Here is a 21,264-nt window from a genome sequence, read left to right as displayed (position 1 = left end):
GGGGGGGGAGCTGGATGCGGCCGCTGCAGTGCTAGAGCAGCCGGGCGGTAAACAAGAGTTTGAAAGACACCCCACCACCACCCCCGGCATCCAAAATCCTTCCTCTTGGTTCTTCTTTCCCTCCCTTTCTTCCCCGCTTTTCCTCCCGCCCTCGCGTTTCAATCTAACGCGCGGTGCATCGCTTAGAAATAAATTCTCCTTCTTGGAAACCTTGTTAAAAATGATGTTTTACACAGCACAAAATACTTCGTGTGGGTTGTGTTACAGTGACCAGCTACCGTCCGGGCTCTGAGCCCCTCTTGGATGGAGTACGGCTACATAGGCAATGGATTAATGAACTGCAAAGAATAAAAAGAAAAACCAAACTGCTGGTGCTAGAAAAAGCTCTGCCACGGCTCCCATTGCAAAGCGGAGGGATGCTGAGGCGGGGAGGTTTTAACTCCTCGTCCAGAAAGATCCTGAAAAGGGTCTGCCCATGTTCAGCCGGCTGTGAATTTTTTTGATCTTGTTAACGGGCAAAATCCTTCTCAAAAATTGCCTTCTTGCCTTTAACCTGGGACATGCACGGTTCCTGCGTTTGCTGCTGCTGTGTCTGTGCTGTGGAGAGTTTGGGAACTCTGAGGGACAGGGTTAAACTTTGCAACCACATGGAGCAGGGTACCTCTGCTGGCTCATTAATATGATGCTGTCATAGGACTGCAGCACTGCAGTCACTGGAGAAGTCAGAATTATCCAAGGTATCTGCTGAATCGTATTTGCAAACATAGGCAGTTAGAGCCACTGTTTAACCTCTCTGGAGCTTTATATGATGAACATAGAGAAAAGGTTTTATTATTTGTTTTATTATTTATTGAAGCAATCATGGGTTCTAAATCTGCTCCATTAATTTGGCTAAAAGTTTTCTCCATAGGCAGAAAGCATCCCTTTGGATTTAATTGAAAGTCAAAACAAAATTACTCTCTATTATGGCATTGTACTTTGTTTCCTTTTAGGGAAAAAGATACATTACGATCGGTTCATTACTGCTTTTTTCCCTGTTAAGTAAAGTCTGGGAGGGGGGAGCAGATAATGTTTTTATACATAGGGAAAACTTCCTCTAAATAAAATATATGGCTAACAGAGGTGCTTGGGAGTTTTTATTACCTTTTTAATCTTCCAAAAACAAGTGGATGGTGTTGAAGAGCAAGTAAGGAGGGGCATACTGAACTTTGTAATAGAACTCCCTTTCATTAAATACCTTGATGCATGGATTGTTTTCAATCCATTTACCCAGTATGCAAAATAAATAGTTGTTTTATAATCAAGCAGTGATAGCATTTGACTTGTTTAATATTGAAATTCAAGCAATGCAAACTTTCATAGAATACAATAATTTTCATAATACATACTGATTACCTGAAAAAACAGAATATTTAGATGAGAAAAGGTTTGCATTCACAAAGGCATTTACAAGCACATACGGAAATCCTTCTGCAATAAAACGCATTGTTTTCATCTAAAACACATTCTTGCAATGTTCGTTTCTGATCTGTGATCAGACGCAGGTGGTCGGTACTCCTGCTCCGTTCTCCTGAAGGTGATCTGAAGGTTAGAGTGAGTCAGGGAAATCCGTCTGACATGTTGCCTTGTTTCTGATGAGCAACTAATCCCTTTTTCTATCAATATCCACTTTGGAGAGTTTGAAATGCAGGCTAATATTTCTGCTTATAGAGAACTTTTTGCCTCAAAGTTTAACAAACGAGCATTGCTGCAGACACAGCCCGGTGTCTCAGGCTTTGAAGCAGAAGAAGGGAAGGAACAGGCGCTCCCACAGCATCGAAAAGCAGCAGCATTGATTTTAATCTTGATTATTCACTATTGACAAACCTGCGTTAAAGAAACACTGTAAAGGGATGAGACGGAGTTCTGCAGCTTCCTTAACCAAAAAAAAAAAAAAAAAAAAAAATACAGAAGGCGGAGTTGCACAACAGCCTGACTGCTTCCAGAGAAAGGAGTTTAAGATATACCCAATGATAATGAATTAACTTGAATATCATTTAAAAAATGATAGACTCATCTGAGTAGAAGGAAAGGTTTTTTTGGGTGGGTGTTTTTAGGTTATAGAGAGAGAGTAGAATGAAGAGGACCGGACAGATAGCATAATGTTAGAACTATTAAAATAATTATCAGCTTAAAGGGGACTTGTCTTGGTAAATGGCTGCCTATTTTTAATACAAGCCTGAATTAAGCTTAAGCTTAAGAAATTTAAGCCTGAATAGGTCTTAGTGATATCCATGCCAGGAGGGCAAACAGTAACATGGGAAGAAATTTTGTCAGAGTGAAAAAAAGAGTAAGGAAATCACAATTTGGTCCATTTTTTATGTACCATCCACACCACAGAGAAATGTAAATTGGTGTGACTCTCCAGGCCAAGGAAGCTATACTGATTTTTATCAGCTGAAGACCTTGATGTCCTAGAACCTCATTGGTCACCATAAACTTATAATAAATAATGGCCCAGATAATCCGCTGGTCTAACTTGGTCTCATTCCAGCAGAGTCAAGAGAGCAAGGACGGAGGTTTCAGCCCAGCTGGGGATGTGTCCTAATAATATTTACACAGCGACAGCTATGGGAAACAACACTTGGATTTCTGCACCGGGGGCCTGGTCCTGCACGGTGGCGGATGCTCCCTGAAAAAGGCTTTAGGACCTTCATTCCCAAGGAAGCCAAGAAGCGATCAGCACGCACAGAAGGAGTGCACAGCACCCTGCACGACTGGGCCATCGCACGAACGAGCAGGGCTGGGGTCCGGCTTCACGGGAAGCTGACCTTTTACAAGCATTTACTTTTTTTGTTTGTTTGTTTCTTTTTGTAATTTGTTCAGGATGTTGAGGTTTGAAATATCAGCTTCTAGGGGGGGCTCAAGGACGGGTTATTGTGGTCATTCACAAAGTATCGGCAGCATCGTTTGGGGCCACTTGGTACATCGAAGGAAAGGGGACGCAGCGGCCGGGAGGGGACTGGACCGGGGACAGTCCACCTCTCAGGGTGGTGGCCAGGCTGGGCAGCGCGACTGATGCAGCGCGGCTTCCCGATAGCACGCCACAGCATACAGGGCACAGATCCCAGTGGGAAACACTTGTGCTTTGAAAATTTTCTATGTTCATTTTCTTTCTAAACTGGACTTAACTCAGGACAGAACTGTAACACAATAACAGTTCCCTAACATGTCCCGCTTTTCGTCATTCCCATTCAGCCAGTGGTCGTATTTCAGGACCTTAAATCAAACATTTCCAGACCTTTGCATGATTTTTTTTTTTTTTTTATGCAGAAATGCTTTGTGTTGCATTTGAAGACAATACATTTCTGAAAACATAGTCCTGAAGCAGCATTTGCGTTCAGTTTACCAGCGAATTTAAATTTCTTGCTAAGTCCTATAGCTCGTCCCTGAGCCCATTGCTGCTATTTGCTTTCCTTGATTTATTTGCTGCAAGATAAATGCACAGGCCTAAGTTTCCTTCAACACCAATACCAAGAATGATTTCACAGCTACAAGCCTAATTCAGTCATTTACTAACTTTAAAAAATTAAACATTTACCATACCGCCTACACTTTTCAGCGGTGTTTTCCTTGCATTTTAAAAACACTGCATTGCACACTCATTTTCTAACTCCTGTAAGGCAACGTTCTCTTTCATGGCCACCTCCTGCCCTCTTTCAAAGGGCTGGTTCTTGAGCTTGGTGAATTCACAAAGGAGCAGCGATGCTGAATTACTCCAGTGAAGGACTTAGCCTGGAGTCTTATGATTAATAATAGAAAGATAATCAAGGAAAGTTTTGGATCCCGCTGTAAATCACTGCAGCTTTCTCTGGCGTTACACGGGATAATGTCATTCTCTTGGGTAAGAGGGAAAGGGAGATTTTGTGCCTCCATCTCCACGACAGATATTCATGTCTCCCATTTTCCACAAATACATTCAAGCACCATACTGAGCCCTTGGCCAGCAGAACCCCTGTCCATGCTGCCTGAACTGGATATTGAACTCAGTTCCACCGCTTCTTGAAACTGCTCTTTGACCAATTAACTATAGATGTGCAATGAACTCGCTATGTGAAAAGCGGATTCAGCACACGAACGAACTGTGACCCTTCTTAATGACAACGTTTCTGAAGCGATGGCCATGTACGTTAGACAGATATTGGAAAACGTGGTTCCTACCAGAGAATTGCATTGTAGATTCCCGTATCAGAGAAGCCAAAACCTGACAAAGCAGAAATAAGACTGCCTAGAACAGCTTTTTTAGGCAGAAAGAGTTCGGAGGTGAAGGTTAATGAAATAGAGTTAGAAGAAAACCCGCACCTACTTAAGAAAAGGCTTAAACGAAGATGCTGAGCCCCAGTTCCCTTTCTGGTACTATTCTTTTATATCTTCAGTTGAACAGAGACGCACCTCTGATGCGATGGCCCTGCTGTAACGCCAGAGGGATGCAGACAGGTTTGGGTGCAGTGTGGGAGTTCGATCCTCTGCCCGCGTAGCAGAAAACACTAAAAAAAATTAAGCAGGCATAAGACTGCTCTAAGGGTTTCAATAATAACGACGCTTAGTGCCTTTCTGTTAATATCACTGTCTTTTAACCATAGTAGTACCGTTTCATCACAGCCAGCTTTCTCCAAGTGTCCCAATGCTTCAGATGGATATTGGGCCCCAATGAACACCCAACACAGCCTTTGACGAGACTGAAAGTACAAATTTATCCTCAGACTGGAAAAAGGGTTCATAACAGAGATACATCTGCAGAGTTTACATGTTTTAAAACTAGTTTCAGTGGGTTGTTGCAACTTAAGGTGTCAGAGAGAACTGGAGCTGATGAGGTAGACGATGGGTGAGTCAGGGTATTACTGTCGGTTTAGAGGTGCGTGCCTGGGGTTGGAATACCGTCGGGTCTGCAAGTCACAACAGAGGTCCAGTAGCTTAAATTGCCTTGCCTGGTTGGTTAAAATTCAAATCAGAGTTTCTTGATTCCATGGCAAACTACACACTGAATTTCACATGTGACATCTTCTAAAAGCTGTAACTGTAATGGGAAATGTACGCTGCTGAGGAAAGGCAGTCTGCAGGAACCTGTCGTCTCTGGTCGTAGCTGAATTATGGGATTAGCAGGACGGCAGAGGAGTAAGATGGGATCATACACTGATGTTCCCTAATCAATGGTTAGGAAATGATTGAGTTCAGATTTTCTGGTCTCTCTTGGAAAACTTGTCTGTATTGAAGGTATTAAATCACCCAATTCTGCCTTTTGTAGAAGTGGCCGATTCAGGCACACAATAGACCGGACACTGCAAAGGATCAGCTCTGAGCCACAGCCCAGGCAAAGAAAAACTCAAATTTAATTGGTGTAGATGAAAAGCAAAGGAAGTAACATGGCTTTGTTCCCTTCTTGCTTCTACGGTCTGCTTGGTTTTATGGCTCACTGGTCATTTTTCCTGTGTGTATTGTCTGATGTTTCAAACTATCCTGAATGTTGCCATCCAGAAAATAGCACAGGTCAGAGTAGCAATCTTGTAGTGATAAAGTGATCAAAAATAGCTCTTCCTACCTCGTTTTGAGAGGTTCTTTCCCAGCCCTTCCTTTCTAAAAATATAACTTTGAAAAGTGGCCACAATGCTTCCTTTTATGCCCACTTTTCCTGGAGATGTACATTACCGTATGACAACACTGCCATAGGGCAAAACTATTTTTGGAGTGCTGCTCCCAAGGAAAAATGGAGAAAAATTACTGCAGACTGGAAATCAGAGAAAGTTAGCCACAGCAACGGCTAACTTTGACATCGGTTATCACAACCCATACGTCACGCTAGCAGTTAGAGGCGTTATTGGGACAGAAGTCCCATTTTTCAGTACAGTGGCAGGGAGAGAGAGGGAGAGAGGACCACAGGCGGGGAGGTCTCCCCAAGAAGCGCCGCCGCTGCTCTAACCGCGGGGCTGATGTGCAAACCACACCTACCTTTAGGATCAGGTTTAAAATCCCTCTTCTCTGGCCTCGCTTGCTCAGAGTGTCCTGGGCCTGACACATAACCCCAAACTCAGTGGGTTTTAACACAAGAGAACTGCTGATCGCGTGAAGGGGCTGAGAGCGCTCTGTAGCCTCAAGGCACGGAGGCGGGGAGCTCTTGGGCAAATTGGAAGCAAAGATGGATCAGTGTTGCTCCACTGGCTTCAGAGAGATGTCTGCATTTGCTCTAGTTGGGAAGAAACCCTGTAATCTATGAGGATTTATGTTTACAACGCGCGGACCCAACTCCACAGGCAGTCACTAGACGCTCTGTGGCTGCTGTTACCCGTTTGTTCGTGGGCCTGGCGGCTCCATACGCATTTGTGTTATCTCCTCTTCACTGTCACTCTGCTTTCCCACTCAGCTTTACTTTAGTACTTCGTACTCAAAAAGCAACACCTGCATCCTGCTTCTGCCCCGTGACTTTTGACTTTTCTTTCCTTTATTGACTTGTTTTTAACCGAGGCAAAAAAGCGCACTTAAATATGGATGATTCTTATTTCTAAAATAAAAGGCCTCATACAAAGAAACACGTTCTCCCTGCTAGTCTAATTTGTATCTAGGTTAATTGCGCTCATGCTGGATGTTTAATTGATTTGCATAGAGAAAGCCAATGAAAGGCTGTAGCTCAGTGACGGCTCTACATAACTGCAATGACTCCTTATTCTTCTGTTTAATTAGCACTGAAGGAAGAGTCTACCTTGCAGAAGGCTACCGCGATCTCTGAGGCATCAGTTATTATTTAGATGCTGTTTATAAAGATAGTTTATTTTTCTGATGTAGACCTCTGCAGTAAATATGGAACAGAACTGAAGAAGTTTTTCAGGTAAGAATGTTTTACAGCAAAATTAAGAAAGATGGGACTGTTAAAGTAGTCCTGCTTGGAGGACTTACCTCATGCAAAAGCTTTGTGGGTGAAAAATCTGAGAATGTTGTGATATGAATTATGTTATCAGTTTGGCCGAGGAGCTTAAAGGAGCCTGGGCAGCCTAGTCATTCTGTCTCTCATTGAACTGCGATAGCATAGTGGCATTTCATCTCCTAGGAGTCCTCGCCGTGACCTGCGTCAGCTCTCTGGCCTAAACAAACACGAGATTCAAATGTTCTTCCCAGAGTATATCAAATATTGCTGGACGAGAACGACACGTTAAACTGCAAAAGTAAAATAGCACGACGTTAAATACAGACGGCTCTTTCCAGCAACTGGACCAACTCTCTTAAACGCGGTCACAAAATGCAACAACAGACTCTGTGTTTTACTGCCTCATGTCCTGAAACTGGTCTGAGACGATTGCCCTATGGTTTTTGTGATGGAAATGCAAACTCTGTGTATCAGGCTCGTGACCTCTGCTTGAATTGGATAAGGAATTATGGGAATGGGCTTGCTTTGTAAGATATTCCTTCTGATTTTAAGACTATATACAGAAAAATGAGCTGCTTTTTGGCTGAACGTCAGTTTGATTTCTCCACTCTTACAACATCTAAAGCATATTCTCAGTAGAAATAACTATAAGCTGATTAGGAGGGAAGCAATAAATACAAATCAAATCGAATCATGCAGACACTCACAGTAGGAAAATCAATAATTTTAGTAATACATTTTGCAAACTCATTTTATTGTAAAAAAATATAAATAGCTCCTTTGAAGTCTTGATTAAGCAGGACCTAAAAGTCTTCCTTTTTGTCTCAGGGTCCTCCATTAGACTAAAATTCAGAATGTTTTAAACAAGTTTAAAAGCAATGGTGTTGGTTTGTACCGAGTAAAAGCTGGAGTGTACAGAACGTGCACACGGGACAGGCGAGGGAGGGCATCCGTCCTGAAGGGATGCAGTATAAGAGGGATGTTTATAGAAAGCTGCCAGTAGCAGTTCTGAAATTGTTCCATAATGTGATTTAAAAATGGAAAAACAACGGTAATTTTTAGTGCTTTTTTTTTTTTTTTAAATCAATGACTGTTCTGGACAGCTGTACATATGATTATAAGAGTGACTCTAAGTTTGTGACAAAACAGGAGCTTGTTTTCCATTTGGAATGGAAGGAAAGGTCATCAAAAATGTGTTTTTCTAAGTTTTTCAGTACAAAATGTAATTCTATAGTCCTTGAAACAATTACATTCATTGGCGTTCTGTAGGCATTTCATTGCTTTGAGACTCCAACCTTTCTGCTTTGTAAGTATTTGTCTAGCTGATCCTCTATCAGCACGTTCACCACGCAGACTCCTTTCATTCGTACCCCCATTAAAGGGGAGTGTGAGAAGGACCCACAGGGGTAGAAAAGATATCAATATACAGAGATTCAAGTGACCTTCAGCAATGCTGTGGTCACACTGACGCCGCAAGACCATGACGTGCAAACTTGATGGAATTTGCTGCGTTGCTTTCTTTTTAATTTCCAGGCTTCAGATTAGCACTGTCTCTCATCATCTGACTCTGTGTCAATTAAATGCATTTAGAACACACTTTGAGAAAAGAATTTATAAGTTATCACCTGTAAATTTCAAGGTCAGAATATTCTGCATCATCATTTGAAATGCTCCTTGCCTTGGCAGCACAGGTTATGTCTGAATTTTTGTCAGATGTAAAGTCTGTAGGTTTTAGAGTTAAAAAATAAAGCAAATAAACCTCTCCCAACTGATCTCTTAACCTGATTTTCTTAAATAGCCAATGGGAATCATTTAATGTTTGTGGAGAATGAGAGAAAGCTTCATCTAATAATCTCATTTCTTCTGAGATGCCACAGTCTGCTCCCTCTACATCAATGCATCCGTTTCCCCACGTCTCTGCCTTGCAGTGACCTCTCCGTCATTACGCCAGCAGTCGAGATAGCAACAAACTTGTTCCAGTGACTCAGACTGTTTTTTCTACTGTTTTTTTTTCCCTGTTTCAATGCAATGTCCTCTCCTATCAGTGGCAGAAACAACACCCATTCTGTAGATGCTGCCCTTCCCTCTTATTCCCCCATAAAGTTTAATCACGTCCTCCTCTTTTAGCTGTGGCCAATAGTTACAATTTCATAACCTGAAATAGAGATCACGCTGTGATCCCGGTTTATAGAAAGCTCCACCCAGCCTGACCATGATAACATTTCTCACCTTTTCTCATCCGCGGCTCTCCCTGGATCTCCAGCTCCACTGGTTTGTCCTCAGCGTGGTATTGATAGCCCAGCCCAGCCAGGGAGCGGGCTCAGGCCGGACAGCCTTACACAGCTTCTCCTTCACGTGGAATTCAATGGGAGCTGCCCTGAGCCCAGACTGGGGCAGCTAGTGAGGTTTCACTGGGATTTTAATAATCCCTTCCACCAACAAAGTTCAACTCTGATATGACAGATCTTGCACTGCCATAAATCAGTCTCCTTAACCCGCCTTCCCCCCCGTTCAAAACCTTTTTCTAAATGAAGTTATCTATTCCGGCATGACTGTCATTTGGGGAATACAATCTTTGCACACTCTTTTGGTAGAGGCATTCATATGACATCGCAGAGCAAGCGATCGCATACCCTTCAGGAAGGGGTGTGATGCATCACAACTCGTGAAAGAGCAGTCACAGATGGACCTGACTTTGGTGGTGGGGATCAGAACAGACTCTTCCTGCTCATCCCAGGGAAAGTCAGGAGTAAGTCTGTGCCCTTGCCCGGAGTGACACGCTGCAGAACCGCCGTGGAAGGAGAACAAACTCCCAGGGGTTGGCTGCTAACGTCAGTGGCACCAGTGCAAACGAGAGCAGCCTCCTGCCCCGGCGGCTTCCTCCCAGAGCGCGGGAGCCTGACGAGTCAATGAGACGGGCAGAAAAGCCATGCCCTCGTTAGCCCCCTAATGAGAAGGAAAGGAAAGTAACCTTCCTTTTTAAGCCAGGCTTGGCTGAGGACCTTACCCTGGACATGCTGCATAGTTTATTTTCCCCTGCTTGCCTCCTCCCTATCTTTTCTGCTACCGCCCTCTTCTCCCCATCGGACCGCACTCCCTAACGCTGCCACTCGCTCTGCTCTCCCACTCCTCACTCCCTCGGCACCCAGAAGCCCAAATGCCCCTTTGCTGCACATGGGGGGGTCCTGAATCACCAACCCCGTCTTGACCGCACTGTGGGGTGGGTGTGGGGACCCTACCCAAACCCCGAGATGAACGGTGGTGGCAGCACTGGAGGCACCAGCCCCGGGCAAAGTCTGCCCCATCATGCCCGGCAAATTATGGCCGGTTTTATGGCCTGCAGCGCTGCGCCAGTACCCAGAGCCACCCTGAGCCACATCAGCTGCTGCTGAAGCTGGAAGAAAACTCTGTCCGGTTGCGCGTGTGCAGCTTCGTCTCATCTGCCGTGTATTTTGTCTACTCGGGAGAAGTGGTACCTGCACACTGCTGCTGCTTAATTGCAGCACCCACCGTGGGCTGTCATTTGGCCTAATTGTGCACTTCCTTCCATCAGTGGTATGAGCGTCATTTGTATAACATCAATGCAATCTGCGGCGTATTTTTTACGTGCGTGGTGCAGTGACTGAGCCTGCTTTTTCCCCTGTGGGACTTCGAACTGTTTCTATGAGCAGCTCTTATTTCAACAAGTTGTTCATAAAATCTTTAATCCAGTAACGAGGCGGTGTGGCTTGTGTGGTCTCTGAATATGGCCCCTCGTTCCACCTCTGCCACTTGTTCGCCAGGGAGCCATGGCGGCAGCACTTCGTCTTCCTGTGCTGCTGTTCCTGCCTAATGAATACGGAGATAATGAAACTAATGAAACTGCCTCCATTGCAGTGCATTTGAGATCTGCTGGTGACAATTACCAGGTAAAAGGGAGGTGTTTTTTATCATCTCTCAGTAATGAGAACGACTCACGTGTGAAGTCCTCTGCTTTAAGTTGTACCTTGAACCCCTGCAACAAAGTCAATTTTACTCTCTCCGAGGAGAGTTTGCAGAACTGGCTGCCACGCTGGTGTCCATTCTGGTCATTAAATGCTTTTCAATAACCCAAGGATAACTTAGCGTGGTGTTATTAAAACAGAATTTATGGGCCGTAACCCACCATCATTTCATATGGAGAGCTCCTGCTGAGTTCCTCAGGAGGTCCCTGCCCAGCGTGAGGGGGCAAGGGAACGGCCTGGTTCTCCTCCGCTCGCTTGTCTGACCCTTCTCTGCGAACTGAATTGTTTCAGAGACCAGCGACCGCACGGTCCGACTGCCACGTGTGCTTCAATGGCGTGTGTAACTGTGCGTTCGGCTAAGGCTGCTATATGCAATATATAAAAAAAAATTAAAAATGTAAAGTATTATTTGATTTATCAGACACATTGACAACAGCAGTAATTTTCCTTTGGAAGAATTGTCACTTCTCTGTCGTCTCTCCAATCCTGCTTCTTACACTGGCTGGAGATGATGCACCAGAGGTGCTGCCTTGGGCATCACTTGCTTGTAGAACCACATGAACGCAGTCAGGAACATACGCTTGTGTTCCCAACACTTCTCAGCTTACAACAAAAATGACCACTAGGGATTCATTGGCTGTGCAAAATGAAGACAGTATTTAAAGAAAAAAGAAGTTTTTTCTCCTGAATATTTTGGTAACATTATTACATCATCCCAACGCTCCCATCAGAGGTAGAGATGAACGGACATCTCCTTACTTTACAGAAAAAAATATGGTATAGAAAATCTATACTTAAAGCACAGGTTCAGTATAGCTTCAAGCTGTCCCCAAGAAATTGCTGCTGTGTTATTCTGCATTCCCAGCAGTGCATCGCTGCCCCTGAGGCTGCTGAGTTAATAACTCCACCACGCAGCCTCCAACAAAGTAATTTGTTTACTCTTGTGCGGTGCGTTTATTAGATCTTAATGTTCCCCACCTCTTTGCTAACCCTAATTATAGCAATGTCAAAAGAAAATTCTCACCCTGAGTTTTGGGGTTTTGGAAACTTTTGTAAGAAGGGGATGAACAAATTTGTTGGATTGAGTTTTTAGTGCATTTCCATCATAAACCAAACCCACCCCTTCTAATCCCTGATTTTAATTCTTTCAGCTAATTGTTTGCACAGGTCATTAAATCAAAAGATGCAATATGAAATTTTCCCTCAAGATGAAAGGCTATAATGAAAAGCTAATGATTCTCATCAGTCGTCTGGCTTCTCTGCTGCTTTGTCCCGATGCAGGCTGGTCACAAGGAGAAAATGCTCCGGGATTAACGCCAAAGCATTTTGCCTTTTCCAAAAGAAGACTTATTAGCATTTTGTGCCGGTCAGGCCGATTGGTTTCACACCCGAAGTGTGTCACTGCTGCCTTCAGTTCCCTGTTTGTCACCAACACACTTGTACAACTTCTTTTTTGCACTGAATCCTGTTTATAGAAATAGATGAACAGTCTTTATTTACTGTCTGGAGAAATCCCCCTCCTCTTTCCTGGCAGTTCTTGGCTCTTTCCTTAATCCCATACCTTTTGCCATTAACAAAAGAGGACAAGGTGATGGCTGGCACCAGTTTAAGCGTGGCCTCTGTCCCTGCCGCAGCGGTGGTCCCCTCCTGGGGTGGCTCCGACAGGTCCCTGCCTGTGGGTCTCGGGGCCGCCTGCCCTGCAGAGGTGACCACTGCCCCTGCGATGGGGAGCCGTGCCCAGAGAGCCCGTGTCTATTGAGTCAGACACTGGAGACCGAGGCCAAGAATTGCCACTCAACATTAAAATATGAATGCCAAGAACTGCTTTATTTATTATTTTTTTTCTTTCTGCAGAAAGGGTTGGATTCTTTTCAGATTGTTATTTTTCACCCACAGGAACTGCATTACCTCCTTTAAACACAGAAAGGAGATGTTCTACATGCCAGATCTTCTCTTCATTTGGAGCTTTTAACATCCTCGCCTACTAGTGAAAAAAGTCTTCTAATTAGGACGAAGATGTTTAGAAAGCACTATGAAAAGGAACGGAGGCAGGATCGCGTGGAGCCGCTCTGTGTGATAACTGTGTTGGGGCTCGATACAACCTTCAAATGCTGCTCTGCAGTAGCAGAGGGACATTCTGTAAGTACAAACGGAGCCTCCTTTCTTTTACAGAGCACCGATCAATAGGTTTCAGAGGTCAAGGAAAAAACTTATGCACTTTTTATATTTTTCTTTCTAAATAAATAGCGTGAGCGAGATCAGCGGTGACAAACGAAGCGGGCTGGGTAACGGCCCCCCATGCCGGGTGAGCTCTCGTTCTGGGGGAGCCGGTGCCAACTTTGTCATCGCATCCCGCATCTGGAGCCTCTCCATCTGACACGGCAAACCACTGCGCTCCTGCGGTGCGGGAGAGGCTGCCGCTCCCTTAAGCAGAACAGCGGTGACTTGACAGCGTGCCACAGTCTTGGAATTGCCTTGCTTTCTCCTTCATTTTATTATACAGCAGAACACATTTCTCTCTCTGAATACAGCATTAATTTTTTTTTATCTGCCCTTCAGGATATTTAAATGGTCCATTGCTAGTAAAGCCCCCTGACAAGCCAGTGTGTTTAGAGATACGTCTCACAGGTGAGACATTTCCCTTAGCTGCACACCCAAAAACTCGTGCGCTTGAGGGACATCTCGGAGGAGATGTGACCTGACCGAGTCCCACCAGTAAGCCAGCATCCACGGCCCGAACACTGGGTGAGGATCCTGCTGCTCACCCTGCTTGTCCTCGGGCTTGGTGTGTTCCCTCCTGCTCTTCAGAAGCTCATTTCTGCTTTTTCCGCCTTTATTAGACTTTCCCACCATAGTTCCCTTTTCAGAGCAATTTTCTCTCGCAGAGCCATTTCCATTCACTACAGGTAATTGCGCTCCTTCAGCGGAGCGGTCTGGAGGGGTTTATTGCCTTTTGTTCAGGCTGAGTGATTCTGGAGCAAATTGGGTGCTTAACATGGCTGGTTGAAAAGCAGGATTAAAATGTGCTGGCAAAAGGACGGTTCTGCATAAAACTAAGAACCAGAGAAGTTCATGAAGTAGAAAAGCGTTGCGGTGGGAGGACGGCGTCCTGCGGCAGCCGGCAGGATGGATGGGCTTCGGGCTTCAGCTTTCACCTGAGGCTTTGCCCAACAGGTTCAGCTGAGAGATGCGATTTTTATTTCCCCACATGTGACAAGTCGGAGGAGCTCACTTTCTGGGAGGGTTTCAGTTCCCCACTCCCCCTGTCTGTCCTTGTATCAGGTCATTTTAAGGCAATTTACATTTAACATAAAAAATAACTAGGTTTTATCTGTAGAGGGGGCGCAGGGGAAAAAAAAAAAAGGACTTTTTACCAAGGTTCAGGTCAAGGGACACCTCCAACAGGAAGAAACCCACTGGATTCCTTTCCAAGGCTCTGAGCGTTGCTGTGGCTACGGGGGGATGTTTGGGTCACCCCTCTCCCGCTCTGTCTCTGCAGCCATAAGGCTGAGACGCTCCTAAGGCAGACTGGCGTGAGTCAGCAAAGCAGCCTGCGCCGGAGCTGCTTCCAAAAATCTCAGCTACTGCCTGATGAATTAAACATGTCCAAGGGATTCGTTTCATCAGTGTGCTCGCCACTAGACGGCTTTCGAGGCTTTTTTTTTTTTTTTAATGTTCCACCTTCAGAAAACTAGACCGAAACTGGGAAATCCTCGATGAGCAGTTTGTGAACATGGGAGTTAGAGGGAAATGCTGATTTCAGAAGAAAGGCAGCTGCGTGCAGAGGTGTGCTTGCGGGGAGGCATATTCTTAAATTCCTGATCACAGGAGGGGATTTTATACATTTTAGCCTCCAGAAACTGTGGAAAACTCCTGAACTGAGCAGCTGAGTGGTGTTGCTACATATCTGAAAGACACGCGTGAATCAGAAGACGGGGAGAAGAGAGGTGTGGAGGATGTTCTGAATGTCTGAGTGATAATGGGCTTGAAGCATAATTAATGTTAATGGATAGCATTTATATGTAATGCGGAGAACATGTTCTGAAAGACAGATACAAAAATAGATACTTTTTTTTTAAAAGACATTAAGTTTTAAACTCTGAGGACTACACATGGGAGCTACTATGCAGTTATTTTATGCATTTTATCTGCGGAAAAGCCTTGTTCTTTAGAAGCTTGTGGGGACTGGGACATGTGTAGCCTAATTTTTTTCACATTCTGACAAATGAGGGATGCTCCGTCTACCTGGCAGTGTCATTAGGCTGATACGGCCAGATGTTTTTAGGTTTTTTGTGCATTGAAATCCAGCAACAAAGATGATCGCAGCCAGAATAATAAAAATAAAAATAAAAATGAAGAGGTGTTCTGTAGAGGATGTGAAATGTCAGGGAGGAGGCAGTAACTAACAGCTGTGAGGAGGGAACTAGTGAAATGAGCTTGTGTGATTGCAAGCGCCCATCGTTCGTGCCCTTCTGGCAGTGCCGGTTGTGCCGCTTTCCGGAGGAGCGGTCCCCTGAGGACTCAGTCTGTGGAAGGATCCGGGCAGAGGAGCCTTCCCCCGGCTCAGATGGCAGATGAGGATGCTCCTGGGGCTGGAAATCTCTGATGCAGCACTAGCTGTGATTCATTACAGCAGTCGTTAGACTGGAAACATAATTTTCCCATGCGCAGTGATGTTACAACTCTTCAGAGTGATTGTATTGTAGTGGCTTCGCAGTCCTGCTGCTCTCGCTGGCCGGGTATCGCCACGTATTTATAGATACAGAATAATTCTTCTCTGGTAACAAGACGTGAAGAGAAAGAGCTGCGCGTCTGTATCATGAAATACTTCTAGCTAGGCTGCAAAAATGCATATTACTTCCCTTGATTTGTATTCCTTGGGTATAAATTTATTAATGCTCACTGTATATTTCCCACAAAATATTTCATGGCTAGCAACTTTCCATGAATATTTACCATCTGTATTCCAGACTATTTCCCTTCTATGGCAAACATTTAATTACATTAAATTTTGCTGTCTAATGTGTAGGGCTAAAGATTTTTTCAAAAGAAAAATGGGCAGAGGGCTTTATGAGAATATTATGAGGAAAACGCCTTTTTTTTTGTATTGAATTCTTCAGAACTTTAATTTCATATAATTTTAGAAAAAACAAACTCAGATGCTAATCATTTTTTCCCTTGCTCAAGGGACTGTGTGCTAGCAAGCAACAGTTCCTACTTATTTATGGAAGGACTATACAAATAAGACTGAAGAGATTTATTTTTTTTTTAAATTGCAAACCAGGTACTGAGTGCTGGTCCCTCATGCACACAATGTGCGCGAAAGAGCTTTTATTACTACGCTATTGCACTGCAGACCACAAGATTGCATTTCTTCCTCCCTTCCTCAGACAACCCCACGGGGGGAAAAGGCACTTACTACGAGGCGCAGTCTTCCAAACGCAGAGGAAGATCGCGCTGGGTTGGTGAGCTGCTATTAACACGTATGGAAATTAGTATGTGAGACAAATAATTAAAGGCTAAAGTAGTCCAGGAAAAGCAAGTGATACAAATAAAAATAAAGGTCTTTTTTTTTTATTTTTTTTTTCTGGTGGCTGAATCAGACTCCTCAGACCTTTTGCCTTTCTATTGATGGTTCCCGTCAGGTTTCTGGCCATTAGCGCTTCACAGTCCCCTTCTGCAATGACCCTAAAGACCAAAGCTTGCGATGGGATTAATAATAGTTCAGATTTAGCACCAGCTGCATTAGATGACTTCAGTTTTGCAGAGCAAATGCTAATTAAGTCGCTGGACCTGGCAAAGTTAATGGCACACCTTCCTTGACGTAAGCTTAAGGACTTGCCTTAAGCATTAGCGTGGGTGATCGACCCCTAAAGGTTGGAGCATGGAAAGCTGTTAGGTAGCTGTCAAGGAAAATGCCAAAAGCCGCAAGGTGTGCAGCAGTCCTGCATCTTGGAGTGTCCCAAGGAGCAAAAATCTCTTTCACTGCCTCTCAGAGTAGCTTGCTTCAACAGCGCTCCTGGAACAGGGCTGTGATAGAAGAGAATGTGCTAACCCTCACTTCCAGAGGGTTTTTTTAGCCCAAATGTGTTCCCTCTTTCTCCTTTTTCTCTTCTCCCAGATACAGTCTGTCCTTCCTCCTGGCACGTCTCTTCAGCTCTGTGTTAGGGAGACTCTGGCAAGAAGCAATCCCAAAATCGGGGGGAAGAGCTTTAAATCAGTGATGCTTTGTGGGGCACACCCCGACGTACCCCAGGCAACGCATCGCCGTGGGACGCGGACACCTCTGCCCTGCAGACGCAGGAGAGAGCAGAGGGCAGTGCGGGGAGCGGGAGGGACGCGATGGGGAGCGCACGGCACCGGGAGCCAGGCGGCCCCCGCGTGTCAGCGTGGCTCTGCTCTGCCCTTTCTCCTCCACATACGAGGTGTTACTGAAGGGGAAGCTCGTGTCCTAGTTTCTGCCTCTCAGTTTCTTTTCAGTGCATGTTTTCTTGCAGGAAAGGGGCAGACCTTGCTGGTTTACCTCTCTGAAAAGTCAGTGGTGCTCCTGGCAGGGGATGTTACTTGCTCTTGCAGTGACCTTTTTCTTTTCTTCTGCTTCTATGCTATATTGCTGTGGCACATTAGCACTGAAATGTCTTGCCTTCTTTCCTGCCTTCCTCTAAGAAATTCTCCTCTCTGTTTATCACCACTATTTTTGCTAACCCTGTGTGCTGCCTTCCTCTCCTTCCTTTATAGCGCTGCTCAGAGCTCGGGAGACCTTTCTGCTATTGCTAAGTGTGAAAAACATCACACTTGGAGGAGCAGAGAGAAAGCACACACGTTTTTATATTACTGACTACGCCAATTAAAAAAGCACCGAGAGCAGGGACTGTTAGCCCCAAACTCCCAGCAACAGTCACAGCCACCCACTGCATCACCTCATTTGCACATGGGTCACAAAACACGCCGAAGAGAACGGGCTCCCTAACGCATCGCGTCGTGGCAGGGGGACCTGCAGGAGGTCCCGAGCGGATGCTGCCCTTTGCAGTGGGGCACATTTCACTCAAACACCAAGTTGCTCTCAATTTCTGGATCTGTTTCTCAGCGTTGCTGGTACCCACCGACACGACCTACTTGTGGTACTTTCCTCCTTCTGGAGCACTTTTCATTACTCAGTCTCAAAGAGATTTAGAAGGGGGGTCACTACCTTTAGACAGAGACGGAGAGAATGAGACGAATGAGAATTAGGCAAGAAATGAGCCTTCTGAGTCTGGTGCCCTGCCTGTTAGGAAACACTCCCATCTGTTTTACAGGGCATCAGCCGTAGATATTCAACCAGATAAGCTGCTCTGATTTCTTTTGTCGGTGCTGGCATATTTACAGTACTTTGCTGGCACATTGCTTGGGAATTACAGGCAGATCCTCTCCAACATAGTGGGAACAGGCGCATCACATGCTCCATACTCCTGTCTAGAGGCTGTTGGCAAACCACAACTTGTAGTCAATCAAGGCAGGATTTTATAACCACTTCTCCCCCCACCCCCTTCTCACATCCCTTATTTTCATCCTTGCTCTCCAGAGCAGGATGATTCACATGTTATAGTAACCTACATTTGGCTTGGCACCACTTATGGGCTATATATAGATGACAGAGTCACCCTGTTCTTTCTCGTGGATTCGTTTTGCTATTTTTTTCAGACAGGGAGCAGTGCTGGGGGCCCGGTGGGCTCAGAGGGGAGCTGGGAGGTTAAAAGAGATGTCCAGCATCGTGTTGTTTATCTGGGTCTGGTCCAGGGCTAAGGTGGCTGCTGAGGTCGGGTGAGTGCCTTGTGTGGCTATTCGAGAGGTCTGCATTTTAGAAAACCCCAAGTGCTCTCCTTGCAGCAGGCATCTCTCCCCGGGTTGTCCCCAACTGAGAGCCTAAAAATAAAGACAAATGAAATCACAGTCATTCTGCGGTAGATAGTGGGCAGTCTGTTCCCATCGGCGGATGTTGGTGGCTTGCGCGTTTCTGTGTGGGCGTAATGGCTCTGCTGTTATCTTTTGCACCTCTAGAACGAGACTGTCCACAAAAGTGTGTGTTTGGTTTCTTTTTTTTTTTTTAAAAAAAAAGCAAACTGGCTCAGTTCCTCTTTTCATCTGAAACTGCAGGAGCCTCCTTTGTTTCAGTGAGTGCCCACTGGGAAATACTGCCCCGCGTGCCCCGAGCCTCACGCCCTGATAGAAAACGACCCCCCGGCAGCACGGCAGAGGCAGAGCGCACAGCTGATCTCCCCTTTCCCCCCCGCCCAGAAACAGCCTCGCTGCTCGGCGGTCGCCATCCGGGGGGACGGCAGCTGTGCTGCTAAAACAGCTTTATTGACGCCCGGTGCCGTTAGCCAAGGGCCTGCCTGGCTCCCGGACATCACTTATCAACAGCCTCTCCCATACATCCCAATAAAGGCTGCGTGGCCGCAGGGACTGAGACGAGGAGCGCAGGTGCTCCCCGGCCCCTCCGCCTGCTCGGATCGATACGGCATTGCAGGGAGGGTCTTGATGAGAAATCTATCGGTAAAAGCGATGTTTCGCTAATGGCAAGCGCAGTACCCACCGAGATCTTCAAGGGGAATTCAAACTCTGGCTTTTAGCTGGGTCATATGCATTTCAGATGGGGGGAAAAGACAGGATGAGCTGTGCATGTACGAGCAGTATCTATTGGATTTTTCTTGTTTCTGGTAAGATCTTTAAAGCAGTCGAGTACAATGGCAGGTGAAAAATGACATTACTGTAGATGAGGATCAGACCCAGAGGACTTTGAGCCACGGAGTGCTTGTGTTTTGCCTGAAGGCAGCTCTGTGTTCACTCAGTTACACCAGTCACGAAATGGGGAACCGGGAACGTTGCGCCCCGTCCTGCAGACCCTCAGGCTCAGTGCCAGTCCCTGCTCAGCTTTGGTGGTCCTCCTCATCCAGGGACACAGCTGATGTATCCAGGAAAGCATCTTCCAGGAAAGCATCTTCCCACCAGCCCCGTGATGTGCTGCTCGTGTTTTGGATGTGAAGGGTCAAAGGAGATGCGGGAAAGGATGTAAAGTTTGCTCACAGCTTGCTCGCCTTCTGCTTTCTCTGCAGGCACTTGTCAAAAGATGGATGGCTCCGTCCTCAGGACACCAAGCTCTGGTTCAGGAGACTGGGGTTTCATTCTCTGTTCTGCTCAACATGTTCTTTGGGATAAACCTAAATTATCAGCCTATAAAATGCGGGTGACAGTAATTCTCTCCTCAGAGAGTTACCGGGAGGAGAAATGCATTAGACAGTGTTGGACCCCAGATGCCCTGGACGGCGTTGAATTCTACCGGCTTCTATAGTGAGTTCCCTGCACAGCCCATCACAGGTTTACAGTATATCTCATTCCTGTAGATTATCACCACTTGAAATATTACAGCGTGTGTCAGGCCAAAACTTGCTTTCCCAGCTCAGTGTTTTATTGCTTTTTTGAGCAGACTCTACCCTTTCCCATTAATCAGAGATGTCTTAGTCATCCCCAGCGTGCTGACCACAACGAAAAACCCGGCTGCGGGAAGGCTCCAGGGCTGGCACCGGCTCCGATGATAAACTTTGCCTGCCTGTAAGTGCACAGGGGCACAAATCAATGACCGATAAGTTTGGGGAGAGGGCGAAACAGGCACAAGATTGAATTCAAGGCAACAGAGTGTTTCTGTCTCCCTTTTACAGCCAGGATTGCGTTGGAACATCTGCATCTCCTTTTCCACCAGGTGCTGAGCACCATGTGGAGTTTTCCTTTCTTCAAACTTTGTGGCTTTTTTCGTCAGACAACGTTTGCCCTGGCTGTACTGCTGAGGCCTCATCTTTCGCTAAATAATTGATAACCAGAGGATCTGAGAAAGCCATTCTCCCACCTCTGACTCTTGGGTCCCCCCTGCCCAGCGCTGCTGAGGCAGTGCCTTGATGCAATCCGCTCTCGGGCCCTTTGGGAGGTGAATAAGACCACTCACATTATAACAACAGCTGCACAGAAGCGAGAGGTCAGTGCTTTTAGCCATCGCTAACAGCCCCCGGGCACTGGAACTGCCAAGGGGTGGGGAAAACCCAATTCTACAAACTTTTTGATTGACTGCAGGGTTTTGTGTGCAAATCTCAATGCTATTCACTGACAATATTGATGTTGATGTCTGGAGCAGATGGGCACAGCAGGTAAGGTTTTAAGATGAATGCAGGAGACAGACCAGTGCCCTGATACCGGGGAATGACTGTCACCTCAGAACCCCCCACGTACTAAGGGTCAGATTCCCTGAAAGCATAAATTTGCCCGGTTCCTCTGAAAGCAGACCTGCTGGAGGGAGCAGATGCTTTGCTGGGGCAAATCAGCTCTGGTTTGCAAATCCATTATGGTTCCAAGGACTTC

This window comes from Charadrius vociferus, unplaced genomic scaffold, assembly GCF_000708025.1.
Source record: "Charadrius vociferus isolate BGI_N301 unplaced genomic scaffold, ASM70802v2 scaffold384, whole genome shotgun sequence".
In the NCBI taxonomy this organism is placed as follows: domain Eukaryota; kingdom Metazoa; phylum Chordata; class Aves; order Charadriiformes; family Charadriidae; genus Charadrius; species Charadrius vociferus.
Note: the sequence above shows the minus strand (reverse complement) of the source record.